Below are 13,658 nucleotides of genomic sequence, written 5' to 3'. Positions count from 1 at the left end.
GTGGAGTCAGACGTGGAGTACTGTAACTGGAGACTAGAGCGGACAAGTATTACAGACCCCTCAGATAGGATTAGGTGGCTGTGTCTTTGCCAAAATCCCACTAACCATTACCACAAATGCAGCTGTGCCTGCCAGGCTTGAGCAGGTATATGTGTGAATATGGAAGAGGCTGAGATCGGGCGGTCGCTCACAGTGAGGTACAGCCGGATCTCAGCATCTTCCCTAATCCATATTCACACATATATCTGCTCAAGCCTGGCAGGCGCAGCTGCATTATTTAATAGTGTGGTGTGGTAATGGTTAGTGGCGTTTTGGCGAAGACACAGCCACCTAATCCTATCTGAGGGGTCTGTAACACAAGAAGGTGAAAGTACATATCGTGGGGGGTGTATGTGTATTAGACAGAAGGTAGGGATATGTATCTTGTGTAGTTTGGGTATTAGGGAGAGTAGGGAGTGTATATATCTATTGCTGTTACAGAGCCGCTCTTCACCTACACGTGTATCAGCACTAGATATATTCCCCTTACTCTCCCTAATACCCAAACTACACAAGATACATATCCCTTCTTTCTGTCTAATACACATGCACCCCCCACAATATGTACTTTCACCTTCCTGTGTTACAGACCCCTGTACAATTTAAAGAGGACCTTTCACCTGGAAAAACATTGTGAACTAAGTATGCTGGCCAATCGCAGCGCACAGCTCACAGCCTGGGAAAAAAAAAACTCCCAGGCTGAGAGCTGTGCGCTGCGATTGGCCAGCGCTGCAGCCTAGGAGAAAGAGACGCCCACAGGACAAGGGCAGACACCGCCTACTATAACTTACAGAGAGAAGATACCGGAGGGCATAACGGGATACCGGAGCGGCGCCCAGGGATAATAGTAAGTGCAGTGAGATCCCCGAGCGCCGCTCTACATGTCTGCATACTTAGTTCACAGTGTTTTTCCAGGTGAAAGGTCCTCTTTAACAATCTTCTATAATACACAGACATTTGGGCTGGGTTCACACCTGAGCGTTTTACAGCGCGTTCCTACGTGCTGTAAAACACTCAACAGGCAAAAACCAATGATTCCCTATGGGCATGGTTCTCACCTGAGCGTTTTACAGCACGTACGAACGCGCTGTAAAACGCCCTACGCCCCCAGAAGTACAGGAGCTTCTTTGGGGCGTATTGTCGCACTTTCCTGCACATAGACTTAGCGGGAACGAGCGACAATGGGCGTTTGCTTGTTTTCTCGCGCGTATGTAAACGCACGATAAAAACGCCTGAAAAATCGCATACAGAGTACGCTCAGGTGTGAACCCACACTTAGATTCATACATTTCCTACACTGGCACAAATGCGTTGCCAGTGACCAACTGTCTGTGCTCAGTCCTATGCGTAACCGTCGCAAGCGCATGAGGAGCTGCGGATGTGGTGGCGAGGTCCGAGAGGTATGTGGGAGATCCGGGACGGGGGGGCCAATAACAGTTTTTTTGCTATGGGGCCCTGTCATTTCTAGCTACGCCCCTGAGAGCATGTATGTCACTGAGACGTCCACTGGATTAAAGAGCCTGTTGAATCTTTAAAGTCATATGACTTCCTTTACGTCTTTAATCAAGAGAACAGCAAGTAATCTTGGAAGTCCCCACCTGATATTTCTCAGTTACCAGGAAACAAATTGACATCATCTTCCCTGCACCAGTCAGGGGGTGCCAGTCGGCTGACACTCTGGATGTTACATTTACTATTGCCCATTAGTGATGAGCGGGAGGTGCCATATTCGATTTCGAGATATTTCGCGAATATTCGAGTGAATATTCGTGTTATATTCGTCGAAATCGAATATTCGCAATTATTCCAATTATCGCGAATAATATGCGATTTAATTAATCGCGTATTGCGATTATTTCTTTTAATAGTATAAGGCAACGTTCCTATGCTAATTGACTATGGCTAGGCTAATATGTGTATTTTACGAAATTTTGTAAAATACACATATAGATTGTAATTTAGCTAATATAGTGCTATAATCCTTTTTTTTTTCTCTAATCTTTTTTTGCCTCTTCTGAACTTAAGTTTTGTAAAATATGTACACTATTAAAAAAATTACTATAGCAGTATATTAGCTAAAATACAATCTATGTGTATTTTACGAAATTTCGTAATATTGCTCTAACTTCGTCTTTTAGAATATTTGTAATATTGCTCTAACTTCGTCTTTTAGAATATTCGTAATATTGCTCTAACTTCGTCTTCTAGAATATTACGAATAGTCTAAAAGACGAAGTTAGAGCAATATTAAGAATATACGTAAAAAGTTGAAATCGCAATGCGATTAATATAACTCAAAAAAATCGCATGGCTGTTTCAACTTAGCACTGCTATATTCCATATTAGGCTAGAATTAACGAATATAAAATATAGCAGTGTTAAGTTGAAATCGCAATTCGATTATTATAACTTGAATTAATCGAATTGCGATTTCAACGTAATTCTCAAATCCGACAGTACATTCTAGTATATGGAGACGTTCCCATGGTGATGGGGACGCTCCATGAGCACGGAAGTCGGCAGAAGCGGCAACGGGCACTGACTTCTATCGGAAGTTTATCCGGAACTTCTCCAAGGTCATAGCACCAATCACCCAACTCACCAAGAAGGCAGTCCCCTTCTCCTGGACACCCGAGGCCCAGGAGGCCTTCACCAAATTGAAACTCCTCTTCACTTCTGCTCCAATCCTAATCCACCCGAACCCCGAGCTGCCATTTACAGTCGAAGTGGATGCATCAGACTCCGCGGTGGGGGCAGTTTTGTCACAACAGACAGGGGAGAGGATGCTATTACACCCGTGCGCATATTTCTCCCGCCAGATGTCTCCCTCCGAGAAGAACTATGACATCGGGAACAAAGAACTACTGGCGATCAAGGATGCCTTCTCCGAGTGGAGACACCTGCTGGAGGGAGCCACCAACCCCATAATCGTACTAACTGACCACAAGAACCTCGAGTTCATCCGCAGCGCTAAGAGACTCTCAGCCAGACAGGCCAGATTGAGCCTATTCTTTTCCCGCTTCAACTTTCTTATTACCTATCGCCCCGGATCAAAAAACGGCAAGGCTGACGCCCTCTCCAGAATGTTTTCCGAGCCCTCACAGAGTAACAAGGGCCAAAATTACATCCTACCCGAGAGAAGGGTCGTAGGGGCCACCTACTCTAAAGAACTCCTGGGCACAATCAAAGAAGGATACGAAAATGACCCCTTCCTCGCCCACCCCACAGGGAATGTCAGCCTTACGTTTAAGAACGGTCATTGGTTTCATCAGGACCTACAACTATATGTACCAGAAATCGCACGGCTCGAAGTGCTCAAACTCAATCATGACTCCAAGCTGGCCGGCCATTTTGGCACAAGAAAGACCCAGGAGCTTCTCTCCCGCTCCTTCTGGTGGCCAACATACAAGGAGGACATCAAGAGGTACATCTCCTCGTGCACGGTCTGTGCCCGCAATAAGACTCCTCGTTCCTCTCCCGTGGGTCTGTAACAACCCCTCCCGATTCCCTCCCGCCCCTGGGGCTCGATCTCCATGGACTTTGTGGTAGACCTTCCTCCTTCAAAAGGGATGAACACCATCCTGGTCGTGGTCGACGTCTCGCCAAGATGGCCCATTTCATCCCCTACAAAGGCCTACCCACCGCCAAACAGACGGCCGATCTTATTCTCAAAGAGGTCTTCAGGCTGCATGGGATCCCGGACGACGTGGTCTCCGACCGAGGCGTACAATTTGCCTCAAAGTTCTGGAAGAACTTCTGTCTGGCGCTCGGGGTTAAAGTGAACCTGTCCTCCACTTTCCACCCTCAGTCAAACGGGCAGATGGAGAGAACTAATCAGACCCTAGAGCAGTACCTACGTTGTTTCAGCTCCCACCTGCAGGATGACTGGCTTGACCATCTCCCCACGGCCGAGTTCGCCTACAACAATGCTGAGCACAGCTCAACCAAGCACAGCCCCTTCTTTGCTAACACAGGCTCGCACCCGGTGTTTATTCCCCACCTACCTGTCGCCTCCACCCTCCCAGCAGTGGCCAAACGCCTAACAACCCTACAGGAGGCACAATAGAACATTATTGACAACCTCCAGCTTGCCCAGAGGCGCTTTACACAGGGAGCAGACAGACATTGCAAACCTACCCCGAGCTTCCATGTGGGAGACAAGGTGTGGCTGTCCACCAGGAACCTCAGATTGAAGGTCCCCTCCAAAAAGTTGGCCAAAAGATACATGGATCCGTTCTGGATCACCGCACAAATCAACGAGGTCACGTTCCGGCTCAACCTTCCGGACTCCATTAGGGTGCACCCTGTCTTCCATTGCTCACTCCTCAAGCCATACGTGGAGAACACCTTCACAGGCCGCCTCTCGCCCCCTCCATCACCCGTGAGGGTACAGGGTGAAGAAGAATGCGCTGCTGCAAAGATCCTCGACTCCAGGCTCCACCGGGGAAGACTACAATACCTAATTGGGTGGGAGGGTTACCCTCCCGAGGATAACTCCTGGGAGCCAGAAGAAAATGTCAACGCCCCTAGACTGGTAAAAGACCAACAGCACCCCGGTAAGCCTGCCCCTGCAGTGTCCCAAGGTCACCTTGGAAGGGGGGGGAGTACTGTCGGGATTCGAACCTGTGACCAGCCACATCCCAGGTGGTAGCCCTGCTTACTAGGCTACCGTCCTCTCTGGCCATTTCTTCCTGAAGCCTATTATTTAACCTCAGTCTTGCCAAGCCTTGCTCATCACCCTTGATTCCCCACACCTGGTACTTCCCTATATAAGTCCAGCCCCTTGTACTCCAGCCTGCTGATTATTGAGCTCCTGAGCGTTGATCAAGCTTCTCCTCATCTGCTGCTCTTGCTACTTACTACTGGAAATCCACTGCTGACCAGGAATTGACTACCGACTACTCTTCTGCTTTGTCCCTACCTACTGAACTGCTACCACCGTTGCCATCCGGATTGTCTGACCACACTTACTGCCGCCTGCCTACCGACTACGCCTCTGCCAGACTTCCTGCACCTACTACCTGCCTGCGGTCCTTGCCACTGGGCTCCACTCCTACCTCCAGCCAGCTGTCCTCTGACTCAGGTGAGCCTGTAGGACTGTTACACCTCTACAGAACCCCGCCCCTTTAACCGTGACCTCCACAGTCCCCCACTCCTTAACACTGATCCCCCCCACAGTGCTCCGCCACTTTAAAATGGGACCTCCACAGCAGCCCATCCCCTTAACTTTGACCTTCATAGCAGCCCGCCCCTTTAACAGTGAGTTTCAAAGCACCCCACTCCCTTGACAGTGACCTCCTCAGGGGCCCGCCCCCTTAACAGTGACCTCCACAGTACCCCGCTGCCTTAATATTGACCTCACAGTACCCTGCTACCTTAACAGTGACCTCCACAGCAGTTACCCCTTTAATAGTGGCCCCTGCCCCCTTAACAGTGACCTCCACAGTGTCCGCCCCTTTAACAGTGACCTCCACAGCGGCCTGCCCCCTTAACAGTAACATTTACAGTGAACGCCTCTTTAACAGTGACCTCCACAGTGCCCTGCCCCTTTAATGCTAGGGCTACACGACGACATGTGTCGTGCGATATTTTGTCTCAACAATTTTTTATATGGATTTTCCTGTGACTGTCGCGTAGCAGTCGCAGCATGTCACATGTCGCAGCGCAACACCATAGACTATCATTAGAAAAATTGTCACGCGACATTGGTGCGACACGTGTAGTTGTGCCCTATGTGTCGTAAGACTTATTGTCGCGCGATACAAGTCGTCGTGTAGCCCTAGCCTAAAGCTGACCTACAGCAGTGAAGGAAAATGGCCGGGTTGTTATGGAAAGCTGGAGTAAAACTGTATGTATGTGGAGACTAACAGCCTGCGAGCTTCTATTGGCTGATAAGAGACATGTGACCGTGTGTTGGGATATAAGGAGAAAGACTTGCAGTCTTAAATTGGCTAATGCAGGTAAATTTTGGGGAATATCTCAGGAACGGTACGTCCTAGAGAGCTGAGACCCCACAAGATTTCTTTCCAGGTAGCAAGTGATGTGTATAGCAAGTGTCGCTGAAATCGATGGTTGCATTTTTGAGTGATCGCTGAACATACATACATACATACATATATACGTCCTTCTATATATATGACTTGACTTGAAAAAGGTTCTGTGAGAGAACCGAAACGTTGTCTTATTTGACATGTGTGAATAAAACTACACATTTTTTCTACACTTCAAGGAGTGCTGCGGATTTTCTTCATTATATATATATATATGAAAATAATGGCGGCACTGGATACAGACAAGGTGGGTGCTAGGTCCAGGGATGTAGCTGCTTACCCCAGATGAACAATGACGAAAAAAGGACAGCACTCCAGATAAAAAGCTGTGGTGTTTAATAACCCATGTGGATGGCAACGTTTCAGCTGAAACAAGAGCCTTTTTCAAGCAATGAACACAGTGTATGCCGGGGTATATATAGTCCAACCCCCATTACATCATAAGACAATCAATCAACAATCAAGATTAAAACTAAAGTGCAGAGGTGCATATACAGTATCAAAATACAGGTACAAATGGGTATAACCCATAGGCGAACGTATCGCTACAGTGCTATGGCAAATATATAATACATAGTGTATATATTATAACCTACAGAGAGGTAATTGGTGCTCAAAAACAGGTGTACACAGGGTGGGAGGAACAAGAAATAATGACGCTACAAAAAGGAGGGGAGAGCGGTGACATACCCAGCGCCGCACATCGCGTCAAACGTGTCGCCTACCGTTGAATCCGGCGTTCAGCTACAGGCAATGCGCAGACGTCAGAGAGCGTCCGATCACGGCATGACGTCACCACCGGTCATTGCGGAGACATGCGCACTACTACTAAGTATCCTGGTCGGCCATTTTACAAAAGGTCAATGTGTCCCATCACTGTGTGTGCGCATGTCCATATGAAAAATAGATAGGACAGCGCAACACGGAGGAGAGAGCCGTGTTATGTGACATGAATTCATGGGGGACAAGCGGGAAACTGCAGCTCAATAGAGATACCGATCCAGCACTATATGGGCAAAGTATATTGGAGACCACAACGGGATACGCTGCGACCCTCACACACGTCGCCCATAAATCGCCCATAGTTCTATCACCAGTGTGGAATCACACACAATATGAAACATTGAGTAGCTAGCCAAACCAGAAAAGTGTGAATAAAGTTAAAAACTTTCATATAGACAACTGGAGACATGTAGACACAATGTATATGCACCGGGTACGTCCCACTTATCGATACTGCAGCGTCATTCTTCTCTGTGAATGAAAAAGAAAGAAAAGAGCAGAAAAATTGGCTTAATAGTGTTCATAGTACACTATGTACCACAGAAGGGGAGTCGCATATTGCATATCAAACAAATGGGGGCAAACCGCTTATCTAGACATAAATCCCCGGATTGTAATCCACATTGAGTCCATTGGGTTTCAAACTGTTAAGAGTGTAGATCCAAAAGAGCTCTCTCTTTTTAAGGATCAACACCCTGTTCCCCCCACGTCTAGGTATGGGTACATGATCAATGGCCCAACATTTAAGATCTTTATCGGAATGTTTGAATTCCGTAAAATGTTTGGCAACAGGGAGGTCCTTTTTGCGCTGTCCTATCTATTTTTCATATGGACATGCGCACACACAGTGATGGGACACATTGACCTTTTGTAAAATGGCCGACCAGGATACTTAGTAGTAGTGCGCATGTCTCCGCAATGACTGGTGGTGACGTCATGCCGTGATCGGACGCTCTCTGACGTCTGCGCATTGCCTGTAGCTGAACGGCGGATTCAACGGTAGGTGACATGTTTGACGCGATGTGCGGCGCTGGGTATGTCACCGCTCTCCCCTCCTTTTTGTAGCGTCATTATTTCTTGTTCCTCCCACCCTGTGTACACCTGTTTTTGAGCACCAATTACCTCTCTGTAGGTTATAATATATACACTATGTATTATATATTTGCCATAGCACTGTAGCGATACGTTCGCCTATGGGTTATACACATTTGTACCTGTATTTTGATACTGTATATGCACCTCTGCACTTTAGTTTTAATCTTGATTGTTGATTGATTGTCTTATGATGTAATGGGGGTTGGACTATATATACCCCGGCATACACTGTGTTCATTGCTTGAAAAAGGCTCTTGTTTCAGCTGAAACGTTGCCATCCACATGGGTTATTAAACACCACTGCTTTTTATCTGGAGTGCTGTCCTTTTTTCGTCATTATATATATATGAGAGATACTAGTGTTGATCGAGCATGCTCAGCCGAACACAATTTTGACTTTAGCATCATGATGCTCGTGCTTGAGCGCGATGCTCGAGTCAGTGTATTTAAATCTCGATTTAGCTGCTATTTCTGAAAAGTTTATGCTGGGATTTGAACTCACAACCTTCTACATTAGAGGCAAGAGCCACTCAGTTATAAAGCTGAATGATAAACTGTGTTAGAAAAACCCTTATAGTAGTTTCTCATTTAGTAAGTATTCCTATATAGCAGAAGTAACATTTTATATTTAACTGCAGGTTAACATGCCGTTCTATAGTGTAGTGGTTAAGTCTTGGCTCTAATGTAGAAGGTTGTGAGTTCAAATCCTGGCAGAAGCTTTTCAGAAATAGAGGCTAAATTAGATTTACATACACTGGGTGTCCACAAGCACTGACTCCATATATGGACGTAGGTATATATGGAGTCAGAACAGGGACTCCTAAGTGTGGACTCACTGAGGGTTTCTCTCACTGTACAGCGATCTTCTGCATAGACCTCAGTGGGACCTAGCACCCTCCCCTCTTCAGAGCAGGGGGTTCCTGGTTCAATGCTTGGGTTCTCCCATTGACTTCCATTCTCTGTAGAGCATCCGAGCACTTTGGTTTTCAATCAACACTAATAGATCCCAAACAGCCATGACAACTTCACCCAAAGACTACAGAGACATCTTTGGCCTCTGGTATAGCTATAGTAGGTTAGGATTTAGTATTCGCACCGGGACTTAGAGCCCAAAGATCTCTGCCACAAAAGACACCAGAACACACATACCTGGTAGATGGTGGCCTGTAACAGATTTTGTACTGGGCCAAAAGTAGCTGTTGCAGAACCTCATAATACAAACCTCAGCTGCTGCAGAACCTCATAATACAAACAAAAAGGACACGTGACCACTGCAGCCAATCATAGGCCTAAGTGACCTGCTTGCCTGTGATTGGCAACAGTGGTCATGTGTCCTCTCTTCGATGGAAGATGATATTGGCTCAGATGGGATTGGAAGTGCTAGTCTAGCGACGGGGACAAGCTGAGTATCATCTCCACCTTGGGTCGGGCACGTCTGGAGGCCGCGGCGTTGCTAAGGCTAGTGTCACCCTGTGCGGTAGAAAATGGAGTCACCCCCCCAAGCCCCTCTACCCAAAGCTTAGAGACCCAGCACCACCTTTCCCCCCTGGCAGCAGCTCAATTAGGTCAAGTGCACCCCACTCTCGCTGGCTGGCTGACTGAGACACCAAATGCTGTTTAATTTTTTCTGGTGACCACTTCTTTGTGTAGTCATCATGTTCTGACCAGTGCAGAGAAATCCCGTAGGGGACGTCCATCAAGCTCCGCCCTGGTGCCGCGGTGCCGCTGACGTCCCTTCACGTCCTTCACTGAGCCTGCCGACCGACCCAAGCGGTAACAGGGGTGGGGGTTGGATAGTAAACAGACCGCTTATGTGGGGGGGGGGGGGGGGCTAAGCAGACAGATCGCCAATAGGGGGGGTTGGGAGTGAATTATTGTGTTATGTGGAGTGTTACATAGGACTGCAGGGAACATCTACTACATTATTTGCACACAGAAAGTTAGCACTGTTAGGCCTCATGCACTTGACGGTCCGCAAAAACAGGTTCCGTTGGTCCGTGATCCATGTCTGTTTTTTCTTCCGTGGGTCTTCCTTGATTTTTGCAGGATCCACGGACATAAAAGAAAAAGTCGTTTTGGTGTCCGCCTGGCCGTGCAGAGCCAAACGGATCCGTCCTGACTTACAATGCAAGTCAATGGGGACGGATCCGTTTGACGTTGACACAATATGGTGCAATTGCAAACGGATCCGTCCCCATTGACTTTCAATGTAAAGTCAGGGTATATTTAAACTTGAAGCGTCCCCATCCCCATGGGAACGCCTGTGTTAGAATATGCCATCGGATTTGAGTTACATCGTGATAACTCAGATCCGAAAGTATATTCTAACACAGGCGTTCCCATGGGGATGGGGACGCTTCTAGTTAGAATATACTAAGAACTGTGTACATGACTGCCCCCTGCTGCCTGGCAGCACCTGATCTCTTACAGGGGGCTGATATCAGCACAATTAACCCCTCAGGTGCCGCTGTCTGTGACCGGCCGGGAGCAGGGGGCAGTCATGTACACAGTTCTTTGTATATTCTAACTAGAAGCGTCCCCATCACCATGGGAACGCCTCTGTGTTAGAATATACTGTCGGATCTGAGTTTTCACAAAGTGAAAACTTAGATCTGAAAAAGCTTTTATGCAGGCGGACACGGATCACTGACATTGATGACAATCTTGTGTGCATCCGTGTTTTTTCACGTACCCATTGACTTGAATGGATCCGTAAACCGTTGTCCGTCAAAAAAATAGGACAGGTCATATTTTTTTGACGGACAGGAAACACGGATCACGGACGTGGATGAACAACGGTGCATTTTCCGAGTTTTCAACGGACCCATTGAAAGTCAATGGGTCCGCAGAAAATCACGAAAAACTGAACAACGGACATGGATGCACACAACGGTCGTGTGCATGAGGCCTTATCTGGGCTGTTACATAGGACTGCAGGTGACATCTACAAATTAAAATCTTAGCCAGCTATACATATAGGAGAATACAGCGTCACATACCTCTTACTTATAGTAATTTCCCCCACACTACCCCATATAATAATTTACCCCACAGTGCCCCATATAGTAATTTGCCCCCACACTACCCCATATACTAATTTCCCCCACACTGCCCCATATAGTATTTTCCCCCACACTGCCCCCATATAGTATTTTCCCCCACACTGCCCCCATATAGTAATTTCCCCCACACTGCCCCCATATAGTAATTTCCCCCACACTGCCCCCATATAGTAATTTCCCCCACACTGCCCCCATATAGTAATTTCCCCCACACTGCCCCCATATAGTAATTTCCCCCACACTGCCCCCATATAGTAATTTCCCCCACACTGCCCCCATATAGTACTTTGCCCCCTCACTGCCCCCATATAGTACTTTGCCCCCTCACTGCCCCCATATAGTACTTTTCCCCCTCACTGCCCCCATATAGTAATTTCTCCCCCAATGGCGCCCATAAAGTAATTTGTCCCACACTGCACCCCCATGAAGTAATTTGCCGCAACACTGCACTGTATATTAGTAGGCTCTGCAGCAGCTGAGGTGTGTATTATGAGGTTCTGCAGAAGCTGAGGTATGTTTTATGAGGTTCTGCAGCAGCTGAGGTGTCTATTAGGAGGTTCTGCAGCAGCTGAGGTGTGTATTAGGTGGTTCTGCAGAGGTTGAGGTGTGTATTAGGAGGTTCTGCAGCAGCTGAGGTGTGTATTAGGAGGTTCTGCAGCAGCTGAGGTTTGTATTATGAGGTTCTACCACAGCCAGAGGTGTAACTTGACCAACATGCACTTTATGTAGAACTGGTATTTTCTTATGTGGCACAAAGGTGTTTGGGCCCCTCAGGCTCCTGGGCCTGGTAGCGACTGCTACCTCTGCACCTCCTATAGCTACGCCCCTGTTGGGAGCATTATTATTACTGGGCACAATATGGCAAGCAACCAACAGTATAGGGAGGGGGCTTAGGGACTGATGGTATCTCCCCCACCTCTCTTTTTCATGGTGTTTGGGAGCTTGGCCCCTTTGCTGTATGGAATGAGTTAAGAGGGATGGACTTTGGCCAGTAAGGGCAAAATTAATGGGGTTCCTCCCCAATGCTCTGAGGGGGCGGTGCAGGGAACATATAGGTTACTTATGCCCCCTCCCTGTCCCTGGCACTTCCTCTTGACAGTGAAAGCGAAGTTGGTACGTACCCCTTCGTGCTCTGTCCACTCCAATGATGTCCGCGGGAGATGCTGCCCTTAAGGAGGCCCTCCTGGTGAGGGTTGGCTTTGCTCCTTTTTGAGTGATCTTAGCTCTCCCCTGTGCCTGCTCCTGTACCTAGTAGGTTGCTGCCACGGGGCATAGTCCCCCTTCTGCCTGCTTATTCGGGCCAGCCTTTGGAGGATCCACAGTGCTGCACCGTGGCCCCGCCCCTTCCTCCACCAGTACTTCTCGGCACGTGTGTGTCGGGCAACACGTGGCAGCCAAGGTTGTTGGCCATAATGTGCGTGCGTGAAAGCTTGCCTCCCCCTGAGAACCCCCTCGCAACCTATTGTGCCCCCAGCTACAGTAGTAATGCAGCATGGGGATGTTCCCGCTGCCGCAGCCATTGTCCCTTTAGGGCCATTGGTTCAATCTGGGCCTCAGCTGGAGCCTTTCAGATCTCACAGGCGCAGGGAGCTATCTATTTCCCCTTCCTCCTGACAGGGAGACAGGAGGCGGGGGCGGCATGATTACCGCAGGTGCCTGTCCCATCGCAGTTCCAGGGTCTCCGGGAGCAGTAGGCCCTCCAGATCCTCCAGGTGTCTTTTGATGGGTCGTCGGGCATATCTGAGGAGTCTGGCATGACCTCGCGGTCAAAACGTAAGAGGCCGGTGCCTAGCCATCCATCCAGGGCCCCTAGCCTGGTCACTTCGGCGGTCCACCGGGATGAGGTTCCTGTACCAGGTCCTTCGACGGCGACACCCCTTCCTGCGAATGGTGAGTACCAATACACTGGGGCATGGGGGGCGGGCGGTGCTAGTACAGAGATGGAGTTGTTGCTATGGGCACTTTTAGACAAGTTGCAGCAGCCTGCTCACCTTGAGGTTCCCCCTGCTCTTAAGAACCCAGCACCCGCTTTAGCTAGTGTCCATAAGGATTCATTTTTCTGTGGCATTAGCCCTCTTCGTGCTCATTGGAAGAGGCCGTAAAGGAAAAAATCTGGTCCAATCAATACGTTGACTAGCTGCAACATGGTCGTCGCCTTTGGAGTCAACTTCCGCTATTCACAAGTAAGGAGTGGGCATTGATATCAGACCTCTGTGAGGTTTTAAAAATCTTTGATGAATCCACACAGATGGTTAGTGGCGATAATGCTATTATCAGCGTAACCATCCCACTTCTGTGTCTACTCAAACGATCGCTGCTCACAATTAAGGACGCCGCTCTGAATGTGGCAGACAAGGAAATGGGGGAGGACATTACACAGGGTGAAAACCAGACCACCCTAAGTTTGTCTTCTCAGCGCAAATTGGACCATGAAGAGGAGGAGGAGGAGGATCTGGAGACAGTTGCCTCTGCTACAGAGGGTAGTACCCATGGAACTTTAATTCCATCTGTTCAGCATGGATGGGCAGAAGAGGAGGATGAGGAGATGGAGAGTCATCCTGATGTCTACATCGACGTCTTGCCTGTTGGCACACATGGCTGATTTCATGTTAGGCTGCCTTTCCAGCGA

This window comes from Bufo gargarizans, chromosome 1 (genome assembly GCF_014858855.1).
Source record: "Bufo gargarizans isolate SCDJY-AF-19 chromosome 1, ASM1485885v1, whole genome shotgun sequence".
Classification (NCBI taxonomy): domain Eukaryota; kingdom Metazoa; phylum Chordata; class Amphibia; order Anura; family Bufonidae; genus Bufo; species Bufo gargarizans.
This window is presented reverse-complemented; position numbering follows the sequence as displayed.